The sequence below is a fragment of the Amphiura filiformis genome, chromosome 7 (assembly GCF_039555335.1).
Source record: "Amphiura filiformis chromosome 7, Afil_fr2py, whole genome shotgun sequence".
In the NCBI taxonomy this organism is placed as follows: Eukaryota; Metazoa; Echinodermata; class Ophiuroidea; order Amphilepidida; family Amphiuridae; genus Amphiura; species Amphiura filiformis.
Window position 1 is genome coordinate 31,051,747 of NC_092634.1, and position 17,919 is coordinate 31,069,665.

General features: G+C 38.2%; 1 protein-coding gene across 1 annotated transcript in view; it reads left to right on the top strand.

Moving 5' to 3' along the window:
- The first annotated feature begins 416 nt into the window (after positions 1 to 416).
- Positions 417 to 17,919, top strand: part of LOC140157020 (protein C-mannosyl-transferase DPY19L3-like) — a 157,688-nt gene continuing 140,185 nt past the window's right edge. Inside the window, exon 1 of the mRNA XM_072180078.1 lies at positions 417 to 495. The gene's annotated coding sequence lies outside the window, so the exon portion shown is untranslated. The remainder of the gene's footprint in view (positions 496 to 17,919) is intronic.

Below are 17,919 nucleotides of genomic sequence, written 5' to 3' on the forward strand. Positions count from 1 at the left end.
TATGATCCATATGATCATATTTAACAGTTTCTTGCATTTACAATTTGGAATACACGTTATCATTCCTATAGTTGATGAAATCTACTGAAAAAACACCGAAAGACTTGAAAAATTGGTATTAGTTTTAGGAAAAAGTACAATATATTTTAAAAACAGTAATTGGGTCCCACCATTATAGAAATAGGGAGAGAAGTCTACTCCCATTTCAGGGAGTTTTATGTCTAATAATTTGTTTAACTTCATCTAGTGAAACACGGATTATTTTCGGTTATCAAACGAAATTTACTTTTATTAGGAAGCCTTCTATTGCAAAAGTTTTAATTACAATCACTGAAGATTAAGAAGAACCCAAATTGTATTTTTGTTGTGCATGCCTGTTTCTAAAGTGTAATATTCCTGTACGCGAAATATAAAAACAAAACAACAAAAATCCAGGGCAGGCTGAGCTGAGCTGAGTTGACCTGTGCTGCACGAAATCAACAAGAAGTTTGATAGGTATAATTCATCTTTTATCATTCAATTAATGTTGTTATACTTCCCATTGTGTTTAACACTCAGCTATACACTACGTGCATATTAAATTGTGTTCGTAACCGCGTTCATGGTGACTTTATATTATTATTGATCTGTTTGTTGACCAAAAAAGTGCAGAATTTGGAAGAGTAACATTGTCATTGAACATTGTTGAAGAGTAACATTGAATTAACAAAAATCATGCGCATGAATGAGTAAAAGAATAGATTCGAAAATAGATTATGTTTTAAGAATTAAATTACTAATAATACTTATTGTAAGCTTCCATTACAGTATGTGCTAATGTGGTCTTCCAGAAAAGAATGACACTCCTAAACATGTAATAGCGATGACACACAGCACACGTAAATCGGTGCTGCTATTCTGTAACATGTAAAAACTTGCTCTCGGAGAATTGCCCTAGTTCCATTAATACTTGAAATATTTTGCTAGAATTTAATGCTAGTGTAGTTAAAAGTATGTTTTAACTAAATATTAATTCAAATTTTGAATAAAAGCTTGGAAAAGTTCCATAAATTAAGGCCGTGTAAAATTAATATTTTGGTTCTCGTCCCCTCCCTCCTCAATTTCTGGGATTTGTCAGATTTTTTTTTTTTTTAGATTTTTCAATTTTTTAGACTTTGGAATGATTTATGAAATCTTCATCTTACTATAAATAGGGGAATGTTGTATCTATCTATCTATCTATCTATCTATCTGTGTATCCTGTATAAAGGCTCCGTCAGTTTCGATCCAAATGTCGCCAAATTCATACGGGAGATCGAGGAATATACGGGAACGTGTATAAACTTTATTTGGTTGAAAACGGTCAAGAATTGGCTCCAAAAACAGTGAAAATATGGGTAAAAGCGGGTTTTTGTTATGAAAATCGGTTGTTGGCTCACGCGTCACTGCAGCTGGCCGGCAGCAGCGTCGGGCGCCTGCGTGCGTAACGCCAGCACTACACCAATGGGCGCAGAACGGCGCAGAGCCACGCGACTGCGAGCCAGAGACCAGTGGACATGATAATACGGAAAGAAGGAAAAATAAAGGACAAAAAGGTACAGGATTATGATAACGGGTAAACACGCCCGCAGACACGCTATGAGAGGACGTAAAGAAGAGACAGGTTTAGAAAAATAAAATGTACCTTTTCAATGATTCTACCTGTTCAGTAATTATTCCTGTTATGGTGAGCGCCCCATCTAGCGGGGACTCAGCTGAGCGCGGGTATCCCGCTAAGTACATATAAATAAGTTTATTAGAGAACAAGCATCACTTCCAAGTCTTTTGTGGTACTCTAGGGGTTTATCCTCAGAATCTCACGTTTGAAAAAAAAAAAAAGGGCCTCATCGTTTCCTCGAGCACTGTTGGAGAAGACCGAAAACTACTGACAATGCTAATTTTACATTGGAAAAAAAACAAAACAAAAAAAACACCTCCTCCCTCATCAATTCATGAAAATCCTCTGGACGAGAACCAAAACATTAATTTTATCCGGCCTAATTGTGAATTTAGTGGTTTGAAAATCGAGATTGTTGAAATCACCACAAATGGCGACCTGTGCACATTTCCGGGTCTCGCATTGCATTGTGGGGGTAAAGCATCGGAAATAATCTAGAAACGTTATCGTAAGCAATATATTCCCAAAAAAAAAAAAAAAAAATGGTGAAAAAAGCTTTAAAATTAGCCAAATTGCTTGAAATTATGCCATTTTTAGTGTAATTTTACTTATTTTTGACTTTGTGAGCCATTTTTAAGCTTAACCCCCTGATGATCTTTGATGATTGTGATTTTTAGACATATTGGAAGGTCCTCTTTGCAATGATATCAAACACATGGGGCTAGGGCATTACGCATTTTGCAGCAAGTAGGGATAATGTGGGCAGGTTGAGAGCATTTTGAAGGCTTTTTACAGATTTTACACAGTGCTCTATGGGAAAAGTATAGTGTAGACATAGCCTATGAACTTAAACACACCTTGTATGCTAATTATAAGATAAAGATAGCATTAATTAAATATTTCAATTTTAAATTATAGTTTTTTTCTTCTAGAAGACTAGATAATTATTTTTAAAATCATAAAATAACGAACAAATAAGGAATTTCCCAGTACAAAAATTGCATATATAGGCCTATATAGTGAATTTGCTTAATTAGCAATTAATTAGCATATTTAATCAAGATTAATACCTTAAACATCTTTATTTAGGGTTATTTCATGTAAACATTAAACAAACTTAGCTATAAAATACAATTTGACTTTAATTTGTATAAAATTAGTAAAATAATTCATTCGACAGACAAATTCGTTAACTTTGAATATTTAATTAGCGCTAATTAGCATACGCAGCATTAATTTCCTTTGACAGCATTAACCATCGTGTATGTACGTGCGCGACGTCAAGCATGTGCATTGAACCTTGTGCAAAATAATATGCGCTGGACGTGGACGGCTAGCATGCAGTACGCTTAGTTTGTAATTTCGCACCCCTCCATCGAAGATCTGGTTGATGCCTAAAACATATGTTTTGGCCCACAACAACCCACGACAACTTCTGCAGTTGTTGTATTTAATTCTTGTAGCTAGTAGTTGTACTTTTAATACATATGTACAATTTGAGTAAAGAGTGTGTCTCACAAGTCACAATAGCTCAAGATTTGATCGAGAAGTGTAGCCAATAATTTGTTCACTGATGCGATGAGCTTCACATTAGAGGCTAGAGACCATTGCATTCAAAATCTAGTCGGATTCACTGATGATGAGACAAGACAAACAAAACATGTTTGGTGCATGTTTGTAAAATTTGAGCACATTTGAAGACGTAAAATGACCAGATTTGTTACCGTTATCGTTGCCATGCTGATGGTTTGAATTCTTCTTACAAATAGAGGCCATCAGTGTGACGTCATCACCGCGACATGAGTTCAGGTAGCCCCACGTTTAATGGCCCTATGGTGAGGAAGGCACAACTAGGGCCATGATGTTTCGGGCTATGTGTAAAGCTTGGAAGTTCAGAAGTAAACACATGTATGTAAAATGTTGCTAAAAGTAAAATGTTGCTAAAATGTTGCACTTCAACAAAAGTTTTGACTGTTCAAAATATAGGCAACCTACCGGTACTCAAAAGATACAGTTCACTCATCAAAATATTTCATCCAAATTTCAACATTAACAGAATAAATAGTATTCGTCGGTTGCAAAAAATATCAATACTGACCAACCAAAAATGTAATGGACCCTAGTAAATGCAAGCATAAACTGTTGTGTGCAAATTAAGATAATTCACAACATTGAAGGGGAAAAAACATCAGGCTCAAATTCAAAGTAAATTTTGCAAGAAAAATAAAGTTTGCGAGTTGCTTTTAACAACAATTTACCTAGAGACAGAAAAGCAGAAACTTTCTCATACAGTACAAGACACAATGACCCTGCCAAGCCACACGCGTGACCACGAGTGAATATTTTGCGTGAATCACGATGTTTCACTCGTGACCTCGCTCGTGACTGCCATGCTTCGTGAGCTTTCGTGATGGCTATATTTTAAGGCTCACAGCAAAATCGGTATGATGATCTGGCGTGAAAGCTCGTGAGCCTAGGCTCGTGGTAAAGCATGAAAGGTCGTGAGGCAACAAGATTGCACTTGGTAAGCTTATTATCATCTTATTGATCGATACATTTTTTCGCACGGTTAACTGACATTGTTTATGAAGTGTCGAGCAGAGACCGTTACGACCGTTATATTATTTAATAATATTATTACAACAAAATATTATCTTATAGGCCTATTCCATGATTAGTTTGATACCTGACTGACTCGGTCTATACTTTTGCTTACGATATTGATCATGCTTGGCTCTGTATTTTCCCGGGGGTATTTTATTTTCCTTTCTCCGAAGCCAGTACAAACGTCAAGTTCCATTTCGATTTTGTTTGTGCTTGATTTCAAATATTAAACTTGATAAATTGGTATACATTGTACCTCCAGCTCCACCGTGACGGTTTCGTTTTCCTTTCTCAGGAATTGAATGGCATTTTATGATTTAGAGATATGAAGTGTTCGTATACAATTTATTTTTGTTGTCACTTCAGCGATTTTTCTGTAAGACCACCGTCGCCGCGCCATAAGGTTAGTGATATTTTTGATTTCAAATGAATCTTTCTCATCATGCTCATCAAGATGGAACATGTTTTTAGCTATACTTCATACCTCAAGTTTTATTTCATCGAACACGTTATATTTTGTTCCAAAATTCACGTTTTTATCGCTATTTTTGACGTACAGTGTCAAAACAGATGATGCAATCTCCGACACTTTCTCAGAGCACGAGCGCTTGACATGGCCTTACGGCTCGTTTTGACGGTGATTTACCAAATTATACACCAAAACATGATCGTCTTTCTAAATAAATTGAGCACTTTGCATCATTCAAACCTTTGTTTCATCGGCGACGCAATATTTTTAATAAACAAACGTTCTGTGCGTCTGCAGGCTACGCCTACCATATTTTCTGCTTTCAATACGATTTGCCGTGAACCAAAATCGTAGCTTACTTTGATCATGATCCCTGGTTTGATCTGGGCACTCCGACTCCGAGTTTGAATCGACCATAGGAGGCTACTTCTTTCATCTCAATATATTCCTTAAATCAGTGCTTGTTCTATTTCCTTTCGACATTTCGTTGCAGAACCACAAACTGCACTGCACATAATTTATCGTGTACATCCAAGTCCAAGTGCACCGAAGCCCAAGATTGGCAGTGCCATGCCCGTGAATGCGATTGAATTGTAGACCCTTGATGATGAAGGTCAAGGTTGCCCGGGAAGATAACCACACCAGGATCGACCCACCCAGCCCTGCAATTCCCAGTGAAGTAACCAAATGCAACATGCTGAGATTGTGAAAGACTACATGACATCGCCAAAGCCCAAGATTTGAAGTCCTGAATTAAAAGACCAGATCCAGGAATGCACACGAATCTGAAGAAAGATGAAACGGCTATGTACAGCTGATGTATGAAGTCCAAGCCTCCATGTTGGACAACTGCGATCGGGTTCCCTGACCGCAGCGAGCGCTGTCATTGTATGATAATCATCTTGATGCACCTGACCCGGGGGCCTATATGATTATGAATGTCAATCATAAAATGTAGGCCAACCCCGGAGGCTGCTTTGCTCGAGAGAAATGGTCCCCAGGAAATGGTCCCTCCCCACGCGCCAAAGTTCAACCAACCTGAAAACACTTACTCAATTTGAATTTTTTCATTGATACGTTTCACATGCATTTTTGTTTGTGTATTATTAAGCTGAATTCCATCATCTATGCATGGGTATTCCCAACAAACCGACTTCGAAGAACGTGAGCGTATTGAGATATTTCTGGAATGCGGTCGTGACCGTCTTTATTTGAATATGAGGGTAGGCCTACGTGTCTGAGATACAAACTCTTCATTCAATGGTATAACATGTTAAACATGACCGCGTACACATGATGTAAACAAACATGTTCCGAATCCATGCTGCAATCGAGTTGTAAAAAATGTCATTGTATTAAAAATTTGACCAACTTGTCAAAACTTGCTGATTTTTATTGCAACATTTTCAATTTAAAAAAATTAAACAATCACGAAATATTTAATCTATATGCACTATTAAGGAAACCTGGAAGAAAACATCAAATAAAATACCCCCTGAAAATAGCTACGACTCACTCGGACGGTTGCGACAACACGGGGAAATCCCCAGCTATAGTATTTCAGAGTGCATAGTACCAATATCTGTGATAGTACATTACCAGACGGAACGTAAGACGGAACGGCGCCTGTGTGGTGCGTGTGGTCATATTAAAAAGTCAACATCCAAGCATGCCGATCAAAGTAAAGTTCGATAACGCTACCAGCATAACGCGACCTCATCCCCCACTTTTCTCAAAAAAAGTTGAGATTTTTATATCACTGGAAACCTCTGGCTACATAATGTTTATATACAAAATATTTCTTGCAGATTAATTCGTTTTGCAAAGATATCGTGAAATTTGAATTTCGTTCTGGTGCACCAGAACGAAATTACAACGCATTGTCTATGGAGCAGTGTAATACACATAATCATGCATAACTCGCAAACGCAAAATCGGAATGAACTGAAATTTTGGGAATAGGCTTTTTTCGTGGATATGTACTGAAAAATATCATAAAGAGGATGCTAGGATCACGAAATACTCCTTTAAGGTTTGTAAATTAGGATCCCAAAATTTTGGCATGCGCAAGGGGGGGGGGGGGCAAAGAATTTTTGGCAGGCCGTTATTTTTGGGGGGGGGGGGGCAAGCGATTTTTGGCGAGCTGTTTGGAAATTTTACCCCGGGGGCTCATAATTATTGCACAGCCCCTTATGAAGTGAGGCTACTCCCTGCTATATCTCCACGTGGTACCAAGCAGTGCTATTATACAGCAACGATATGCTACAGAGGGAGTGTAACATATGATACAACAGCACAAACATACCCTGTTATTATTTTCAGTTCGGGACGGCGGGCGTTTTTAATAGCGCTTCGCCCAGGGAGCTTTGATTTGGGACTGAAATAGTCGGGGGAAAACAAGATGTAAGTGTATGTTTTGACCAATAAGATCACCGATCTATCAGGTCACTGATCAGCATCCTACCAATCAAGTCCCTGCATTACAATAAATTGACAATAATATCCTATTAACCCCGCCCACTACAGTGACCCATGTGTGTTTGATATTGTTTACAATAAAATGAATTAAAAAAACCAAACATCCAATGAATATCGAGTGACAAGTGAATATTCATTAACATTTCCAGTGCCACGTGCTATCCCGTTTGTCTGGATTTGACTGGTATGGCACTGCTAGCCTCAAAATAAAGGTGATAAAGTTTTTTAAATTAAATTTAAAAAGAAAATGTAATTTAGAATTTTCAACAAGAGGGAGAGTAGAATGAGTGTCTTGTGGGAGGGAGGAGAGGGATAGGACGAGGAGGAAGGAGAGAAGGTTATCTTTGAGCAAGAGGCTGAGGTCCACGTTTTTCGTCCTCGGAAGTAATGCATGGAAGGCAAACGCCCTACCCCACCCCACCCCAACGCACTGACAATGACATTACACACATGCACCCCCCCCCCCCCCCCGCATTGTAAAGGTGCGTAAAGCAGGGGAACATTATGCAGTGAGCCTGATACAATGACCTTTTAATATGTCCTCACTGACGAAGGGCACCCCACCCCCATCAGGCTTCCTAGCGCTGCGGATCTTGAGTCAAAGAGTCAGTATAATTTTTCTTATAAATGACTAGGCTCTCAAGCATATAATTTTTATTTAAATGAATTTTATTAAAATAAAATAACTTTTCCTATGTAACATTTACTACCTCCCTCTCTCCCCCTTACTTCATTCTCTCACCCTCCTGCCATTTGCCTCTTCCCCCTCCCTTCCAAGTTCTTCTGTTACTTCATTCCCCACCCGTTTATCTCCATCTCCCCCCTCTCTGTTTCTCTCTTAAATTCCAAATTAGTGCCACCTTTAATGTTTCTAGTCCGACTACAAATCTTGAGCCAGACATAATGGAGTCGGCTGCACCTGGAAAAGTTGAGGGGGGGATCTTGGTTTGAGCTAATGAATAATTAATTAGGCAAATGGGTGTGGGCTGTGCTTTGGCTGTCAATATTATGATGAGTGTGAAATCAGACATAAAACATGAATCAACTGATGGTAAATAAAATGAAGAACGCAATAAGCCACACAGATTTTGTTTTGTTGGATATTTTGACGGTTTTATTTATAGCATCAATAGTTTCAATAGTATCTCTTGTTGTTGTGGATATTTTAAAACAAAGAAAAATGAAACTTTGAAAGTTTAATTCGATCATGAAAATAATATTTAACAATAAAATATCCTCACCCCTTTAATTGGTCCGCACGTGGTGAAGGTGCTTGCTTCCAGGGTCGCTAGATTATCTAGGTCAGGTCAACCCCCGATCTATATTTAGACTGTGTCTGTGATGTGTGGGAAAGGGGAAAGTACCGTACACGTGACTTGATGACCAGTGCTGTTGAAAGCAGATAAAAACGGGCCAAACTGAAAATTTATTGTCCCAGCTACTGAACCATTTTAACTTTTGGATAAAGCACGCAAACTAATGTGGTATTTACTAGAAAATTCCTTCTGGTGACGGAGCACCATTGAGGAAGTATTTTTGTATCCCATTAAAACACAAATACCACCTAACTTTGGGAATAAAAAGGGGGGGGGTCATTGGGTAGCAGGAAATAGAAAAAGGGGGTCATTGAGTACCTGAATTTTTTTAAAGGGGGTCATTGGGTATTAGGTAGGACAATAACACAAAAGGGGGGTCATTGGGTACAAGCCGGTTTGAAATAGGGGGCCTATCCCGAGGCACATGATGCATATCCATAATGGAAGTGCCCTACCCCCGGGGACCGGTATAAGCATGGTACAAGGTATACGGGGATGTGCCGCTCTGATGGGTCGCTTTTTGAATACCCCAAACATGAGTCACGACTTGAGAAAAAATCCCAAAATGGTCAACTGTGTGAAATCAGCCGTTTTTTTATTTTTTTAATCCCTGTACATGGGTCCCGATTCGAAAAAAAATCAAAAGCTATCAAATCAGCCGTGTTTTTTAGGTACTTTAGTAAACAAATCCCTCAATATGGTGTGAAACGGGTCCTATATATTATCTCAGAGTCAGAGAACTTATTATCTCAGAGTCAGAGAACTAAACACACAATTCTTATATATCACAAAAGACTTGATGACCAGTGCTGTTGAAAGCAGATAAAAACGGGCCAAACTGAAAATTTATTGTCCCAGCTACTGAACCATTTTAACTTTTGGATAAAGCACGCAAACTAATGTGGTATTTACTAGAAAATTCCTTCTGGTGACGGAGCACCATTGAGGAAGTATTTTTGTATCCCATTAAAACACAAATACCACCTAACTTTGGGAATAAAAAGGGGGGGTCATTGGGTAGCAGGAAATAGAAAAAGGGGGTCATTGAGTACCTGAATTTTTTTAAGGGGGTCATTGGGTATTAGGTAGGACAGTAACACAAAAAGGGGGGGTCATTGGGTACAAGCCGGTTTGAAATAGGGGGCCTATCCTGAGGCACATGATGCATATCCATAATGGAAGTGCCCTCCCCCCGGGGACCGGTATAAGCATGGTATAAGGTATACGGGGATGTGCCGCTCTGATGGGTCGCTTTTTGAATACCCCAAACATGAGTCACGACTTGAGAAAAAAATCCCAAAATGGTCAACTGTGTGAAATCAGCCGTTTTTTTAGGCAAATAATCCCTGTACATGGGTCCCGATTCGAAAAAAAAAATCAAAAGCTATCAAATCAGCCGTGTTTTTTAGGTACTTTAGTAAACAAATCCCTCAATATGGTGTGAAACGGGTCCTATTTATTATCTCAGAGTCAGAGAACTTATTATCTCAGAGTCAGAGAACTAAACACACAATTCTTATATATCACAAAAGACTTGATGACCAGTGCTGTTGAAAGCAGATAAAAACGGGCCAAACTGAAAATTTATTGTCCCAGCTACTGAACCATTTTAACTTTTGGATAAAGCACGCAAACTAATGTGGTATTTATTAGAAAATTCCTTCTGGTGACGGAGCACCATTGAGGAAGTATTTTTGTATCCCATTAAAACACAAATACCACCTAACTTTGGGAATAAAAAGGGGGGGGGGTCATTGGGTAGCAGGAAATAGAAAAAGGGGGGTCATTGAGTACCTGAATTTTTTTAAAGGGGTCATTGGGTATTAGGTAGAACAATAACACAAAAGGGGGTCATTGGGTACAAGCCGGTTTGAAATAGGGGCCTATCCGAGGCACATGATGCATATCCATAATGGAAGTGCCCCCCCCCCGGGGACCGGTATAAGCATGGTATAAGGTATACGGCGAGATGCCGCTCTGATGGGTCGCTTTTTGAATACCCCAAACATGAGTCACGACTTGAGAAAAAAAATCCCAAAATGGTCAACTGTGTGAAATCAGCCGTTTTTTTAGGCAAATAATCCCTGTACATGGGTCCCTATTCGAAAAAAAATCAAAAGCTATCAAATCAGCCGTGTTTTTTAGGTACTTTAGTAAACAAATCCCTCAATATGGTGTGAAACGGGTCCTATTTATTATCTCAGAGTCAGAGAACTTATTATCTCAAGAGTCAGAGAACTAAACACACAATTCTTATATATCACAAAAGACTTGATGACCAGTGCTGTTGAAAGCAGATAAAAACGGGCCAAACTGAAAATTTATTGTCCCAGCTACTGAACCATTTTAACTTTTGGATAAAGCACGCAAACTAATGTGGTATTTACTAGAAAATTCCTTCTGGTGACGGAGCACCATTGAGGAAGTATGTTTGTATCGCATCGCCGAAATTGAGTATTTTTGCAGGCCTACCACAAGTACCACATATCGCAGACAATGTTTTCATTTTCATTTCGCACATTTTAGAATGAGTCATTAATAAACAGAGGAAGCGAAAAGACCGACAAACGATTTACAGGAACTGAAAAGCTCCAAACTTAAGTAATCTTGGCCGACCAAAAAAAATTTCAACTGGGCTACCAACTAAAAATAATCTTTTCATGTTGACATCTTAATATTGACGAACCTTGTGCAAGTACAAGTATACAATGTTAAACATCATAATTTCTTAATATTATCTTAATATTATCACAGCGGACTTTAAAGATTATTTTGTACAATTTTGACATTAATTTATTGAAAAACCATGTTGTAATTTCTTTCATTTCCTGATTAGCCTTGTATAATGTTGCTATTATCTCAAGAGAACTAAGCCTATTTTTTTGTCTTGTATAAAATAGCATACAATCTTAAACTAAAGATAATTACTTTACGTTGAAATTTTATTGACGAACTATGTTACAATATTTCTTTTTCTAAACAAAAAAGTGAAAATAAAACTACAAATTCCTATTTTACCTTTAAATTTTCAACAAGTTTTGAAGAGAAAATTTATTTTGCAGCAGTGACTTAAGGGCTGGGGTATGAACGTTTGGACGGTATTTATTTTGGGACATTAGAGCACATCAGACATATCGAATTGCATTCTGAATACGAAGAATGTCATTCTGATATCAAATAATTTTGATTTTTGAAATTCGCAATTTAATACACATTTTATGGCAAATCATTAAAATTGATATTTTTGATATTTTACAGTACTTGAAGTGAACTTTATAAATCTGATGATTTATACTTAAAGTGTATGTAGGTGGGATGAAAAGCCGACGATCAATTGAAAATTTTGACCTTTCGTATTGAAGATATGGATTTTTTTCCCAAAACACCAAAAAAAATTAGGTCTTTTGGGGAAAAAATCCATATCTTCAATATGAAAGGTCAAAATTTTCAATTGACCGTCGGCTTTTTCCTCCCTGCTACATACACTTTAAGAATATATCATTAGATTTATATAATTTACTTTCGAGGACTGTTATATATCAACATTTTTATAATTTGTCATAAAATTTGTATTATATTGTGATTTTCAAAAATGAAAATTATTTGATATCAGAAAGACATGCTTCGTATTCAGAATGCAATTCGATAGGTCTGAGGTGCTCTCATGTCGCACAAAAAATACTGTCGAAAGGCAATAAACGCTCATTTTAGATCCCTTAATCTGTCTACTATTGCAACAGATATTGGATACTTTCTGCAGATAATGCTTGTCGCAAGCCTGCACTGACACATAAATGAATAATAATAAAATAATAATAATACAACGCATTCCGCATTAGGTTTTCAATTTCTCACAAGCTTTGAGGCTCAGATTTAATTAACGTGACTAAACACGCATGTCTTATTATCACCTTGTAAATTTTGATGACCTGCTGTTGAAAGCAGATAAAAACGGGCCAAACTGAAAAAGATATTGTCCAAGCTACTGGACCATTTTAACCTTCGGACAAAGCACACAAATCAATATGGTATTTTACTAGAAAATCCCGTCGGATGATGCAGCACCATTAACCGCATCGCGGACAATGAAGTATTTTGTACTATATTTCTTTTATTTCCTGATTTAATAGCATTGTACTATGCCATCTTAATTAAATCCTGTGTCTCAAAGCTGCCGCGCGCGTTAGTAAAATCGTGCGCGTTGTCCTCTTTGAAAATCAAGAAATTCATTTTTTTTATCTCTTTTAATTTTTTTAAACAAAAAGGCAAAAATAAAACTCAAAATTCGTATTTGATTTCAAGTTTTCAACACAGAGAATATTTGTTTTGTAGTAGTGACTTTATTTGTTACTCTTTCAACATTTGCAATAGACATTGGAATATTGGATACTTTCTGCAGATATTAAATGCTTGTCCCAAAGCCTGTACTAACACATGAATAATAATGATAATAAAATAATAATTAAACTATATGGCAACCTTTTATGTTGGTATAATAAGTACGATCAGAGGAAACGTTTGGCGAATAAAAGTAAACACTTTCGGTACAAAATGAAAGATGTGAAGTAACAGCTTAGCTAGATCTTAAACTATATGGCAACCTTTTATGTTGGTATAATAAGTTAATACGATCAGAGGAAACGTTAATTTTTTTTGGCGAATAAAAATTAAACACTTTCGATACTAAATGAAAGATGTGAAGTAACAATATCGAAAATGAAAACTCAATAGTACGGACGACTCCTATCTCCCAATAGATTTTTAGGTGGCAAAAACCGCGACAACACAGGAAAATCCCCAATCAGAGTGCATGTAAATAACATACTTGACCCGTTGATAACCTATCATATTGGGGAGCGGTTGGGGACCATGTGCATGTAACCATGGTAACTAGACGGAACGCCGACAACACAGGTGTGCGTGTTTACAAACATAATTTTGATATTGACTTTTAAAATTCAATATCAAAATGTTTTATCCGCAGTGACGGTATCGGGAATTATGGGAGGGGAGCAGCGAGAGGGAGGGAAACAGATATTGGTATATAAAGGGGCTGGCATTTTCTTCGGAAGGAGTGGGTCCCAAATATACTGGGGGGTCATAAATATTTGGAAAGAAAAATAGGGGGGGGGGGTCATTATATTTTTGATGACCAAAATGTAGGGAGTCACAAGATGACCACAGATAGTGTGTTTTAAGCCTGTTTAGGGGGTAAGGTGTATCAGTGGTGGGTGGAGGGAGGTCATAAAATATTTGTTGTCGAAATAGGGGTTCGTAATTTTCTTGGCGCTGACTTTTTGTAAATTTGGCCCCCCCCACGCCCCCTTCCGAGAAAATGCCAGCCCCCTAAACGTGCAGTGAAAATTTGTTGGAAAAGTTTCTTGGTCATTCGGGGGATTCGGGGAAAAACGTTAAAAACGTCAAAAGTTGCTCCTAATCAAACTCCTTTCTGGGGAAGTGAACAACCTGCAACCCCCCCCCACCCTCCCACTTTCAATGTGCTGTGCACGCCACTGCAATCTTCCTCCCTTTTTTGTTAGATTCTTGAGCTCTGGGCCCTCCAAAATCGGGGTCAACAGTTTACAACTGCCGTTCCGTTGGCAAAAAAATATAGCAAGGTGGCCATCCCACCCCCCCCCCCTCCGTTCCGAAAAACTGGCTACACGCCACTGTGTACTCCCCATTCCAGAAAAATACTGAACTAATTTTTTTGAATAAAAAAATATTATCCTGTTTTGCCAAATGAAACATAGCTAAATCCTAATCCTGAAGTCCTATAACTAGCAATAAAAGTCAAATGTTAATATTTAGCCCACCCCGAGATCTACGCATATGGTGGAATAGATTTCTAATGGGATTGGGAAAAATTAGGCCAAATAAAAAAATAAACATGTTTCACGTCCCCTCCCGCTTCCTTTTTTGAGGTTTCTTCAATTTTATTGTTATTTTTTGAAATTCAGTTATAACTTTTCAAAAAATATGTCTAGGAAGTAGAGATGCTTTTATAAGGTTTTGTGATAATTAGAGGGGCCTATCTCTCAGAACAACAAATAAAAAGAGGCCTCCTCCTTTTTCCAGGCATTATTGTTATACGCTAAAACAGCTCTAAATAGCTTCTAATTATGGGCATTTACACCGATTTTGCGATAAAAAAAAAAAAGCCCCCTCTTCCTCCTTTTTTTCAAAAACCCGGACGTGAAACATGTTTTTTTATATTTCACTTGGCCTTATTGGAAGTAAAGTGAATCCGAAAAATCTTAGCGCCCCCCCTCATAACTATTGCAGTATTGCACAGCCCCTGATAGTGATATGAACTCGTTTCCACTGTGCTTGGTTGTACGTCCCGGGTTGTATGTACATCTATACCATACCCATGATATACCAGACATCCGACCACAAAGACCACCGCCCGGCGTTACCATGGTTACAACTCGATGCATGGTACATGTACCAATGGTATGGGCTTGTTGGCAATATTCCAGCTGTTGCCATGGTACTTAATTGTACATGTATTGCAAGTGAGGCCTGGTGTACTGGTTCCCGGGGTACATTTAAAAATTTCAAGCCATTTTTGCGATGGTGTACCTCAGCTCGAGATACTCTAGCTAAAATACAGGTTTACATTACTATCTTACATTATCTTGCTGTACCTGAATGATAGTGAATTGGGATTCCCTGGCGGGCCCGCCGCGCTGAGCGCTGGCGGGATCTATGTCAAGGCTGTGTTCATTGAATTGAATTTTCTAGTGTAGTCAGCCAGAATATTAAAGATATTTGGAACAATATCAGCACGAAGGCGAAACAACGCTGCCTCCTTCGCCCTGATTTTCACTGATCTCCGATAGGCTTCGTGTGAGGTTAGCAACAAGAAAGATGATGTTTCGGCTCATGGTAGACATCGGGCAGGCGAGCAGCAGTGCAGGGCAATGGCCATGGATCGCGCAAGGGATACCATCACTGATCCTTGACTCAATCCATGTGACGCTTTTTTGGACATAGGATATATACCAAAGATAAAACGATGACTACGTTTAAAATGGAAATGAAATGCAACATTCACTCTTGGGTCTATGGAAAATGGAAAAAATAAATTAATGACCCAATACCATCGGTGCGCATGTGTTGTCATGATGAGATGGAGAACAAGCATAACAAGTATCTGACAAGAAAAATGCCGTCATCGGACGATTGAAAAAAATACGAAAAACACTGCTGAAACGTACAAATATTATGTCTTGCCTGATTTAAAGCAATACAAGCAATATAATTTAAGGTAAGAAATGTGCAAGATAGGCCTATAGGCCTAAATTATCACAAGTCTTGTGATAATTTAGGTCCACATGAAGTATGTCTATAATATCAAAATAAATTTACCTTCAACTTGATCCCTTGATGTTTCAAGTTGAACTTCTTGTTGATTTTTAAAGCGGGTAGACCTACACGATGTGTCGATCGAATTCAAATTATTGCTCAACCTCCAAGGATCGAATCACCAATAGGACCTTTTAAGAAACTGCTTTCATTTTTATTTAATTTTAGCATTCCTAGAGTGCAACGAGTGGAGATTCAACACGGCGAAAATATATCTTACGACTGAAGAGTTTGGCTACCTGGCCCGCTAGCATCGGGCCGCTATCTAGGCTCGCTACTACGCTACCGCTCATTCAGCTGGCCGGGGTTGCGCGGCTGGCCTCCATCTATATATCACTGGACTGTACTGTCGATGCTTCCGCCACGACTCCCTGGTTGATAATGTCTCGATGCCGGGGTACACGCAACTTGAACTTTGATATTGAGATGAAAACCACATAACAACAAACAGTAAATTAAAGCCAAGAAAATGTTTCTTTTGAGGCCTGGGTTGCATTGTCCTTGAATATAACTGTTAACCGTTGCGGTCATTGATTGCGATCGAATCGAGATTACATGTTTGCATATTAAACGGTAGTAAATCTGAATTGCTTTCACGCGATCCACGAGGTCAGGAAAAATCACGAAATTCACCAGCAGCTGACTGTCCCCGACGACCGGCGAAGGTCGTGAAGACTCGTGAGCGGCTTCATGCTCACTCACGGTCACTCACGCTCACTCACGCTCACGATCGGTCACGCGCGGTACCACGAGTGATCACTCGTGACACGGCAGGGTCATTGTGTCTTGTACTGTAAATACAAAAGTGATGGTAAAATAATTATCAATGGAGATTTGATCCATGTACAAAAATGTATTGAGTAGGTTAAATAATTGAGAATGATTAAAAGATGCATAGAACTAGAAGTGGTTCCAAGTTGAGAGTTAAAAGGGCATTTTGTGATCCACAGCCTCATCCCCCCACTTTTCTCAAAAAAAGTTGAGATTTTTATATCACTGGAATACTCTGGCTACATAATGTTTATGTACAAAATATTTCTTGCAGATTAATTTGTTTAGCAAAGATATCGCGAAATTTGAATTTCGTTCTGGTGCACCAGAACGAAATTACAACGTATTGTCTATGGAGCAGTGTAATACACATAATCATGCATAACTCGCAAACGCAAAATCGGAATCAACTGAAATTTTGGGAATATGCTTTTTCGTGAATATGTACTGAAAAATGTCATAAAAAGAGGATGCTAGGATCACGAAATACTCCTTTAATACAGTGTAAAGTACGGTAGTCTAAAATGTACAGCAAAATAAGAATATAGTCAAGAGCTAGTATGGCTACTAACTGATAATGGTGGGAATATTCAGATCTAGAGTACGGTATATAATTAAATTAATGTGGTGGTGATTTGTTTGTATCAAGAAAAAGCGTTGTAGAATAAGTGTAAATTATGCGAGCAATGTAAAGAGATTTTAACATAGTAGTGCAGATATTGGAAAGTGATGTTATGTACGTGTGGTGAAATTGTAGCACAACCTGTGTTCCGGACCTGTAGCACAACCTGTGTTCCGGACCTGTACGTGTTTGTAAAAATTTACTCGATATCAAAAATAAAGAAAGAATGACTCGGACCAGGAAAGCTGATGACTCGGACTTTGATGTTGATGACTCGACTATACAACACTGGTAATTTTAATATGAGTACCGGAATACACACAGTGTACCTTAGAAGAATTTTTAGAAGTTGTACATGCTGCTTGAGATCATTTTCATTGAAAACAAGAGGCTGCTTCAGCACTAGCAGCAATGATTTCTTATTATCTTGCACTATAATACAAGCATTATAATAGTCCATGGTGAATTTTAAAAGCACGCGATGGGCGCTGTTTGACCCCCAGAAACCATGCAAGTGTGCCTGCAGCAAGGCAAAATAATATTGACGGGCGACACCTATTTTCTCCGAGTGCGCTTGTACATTAAGAGTCTCCAACACTCCCCGACTTACAAAAACAAAGTAGAAATTTAACAAAAAACAAAGCAGAAATTT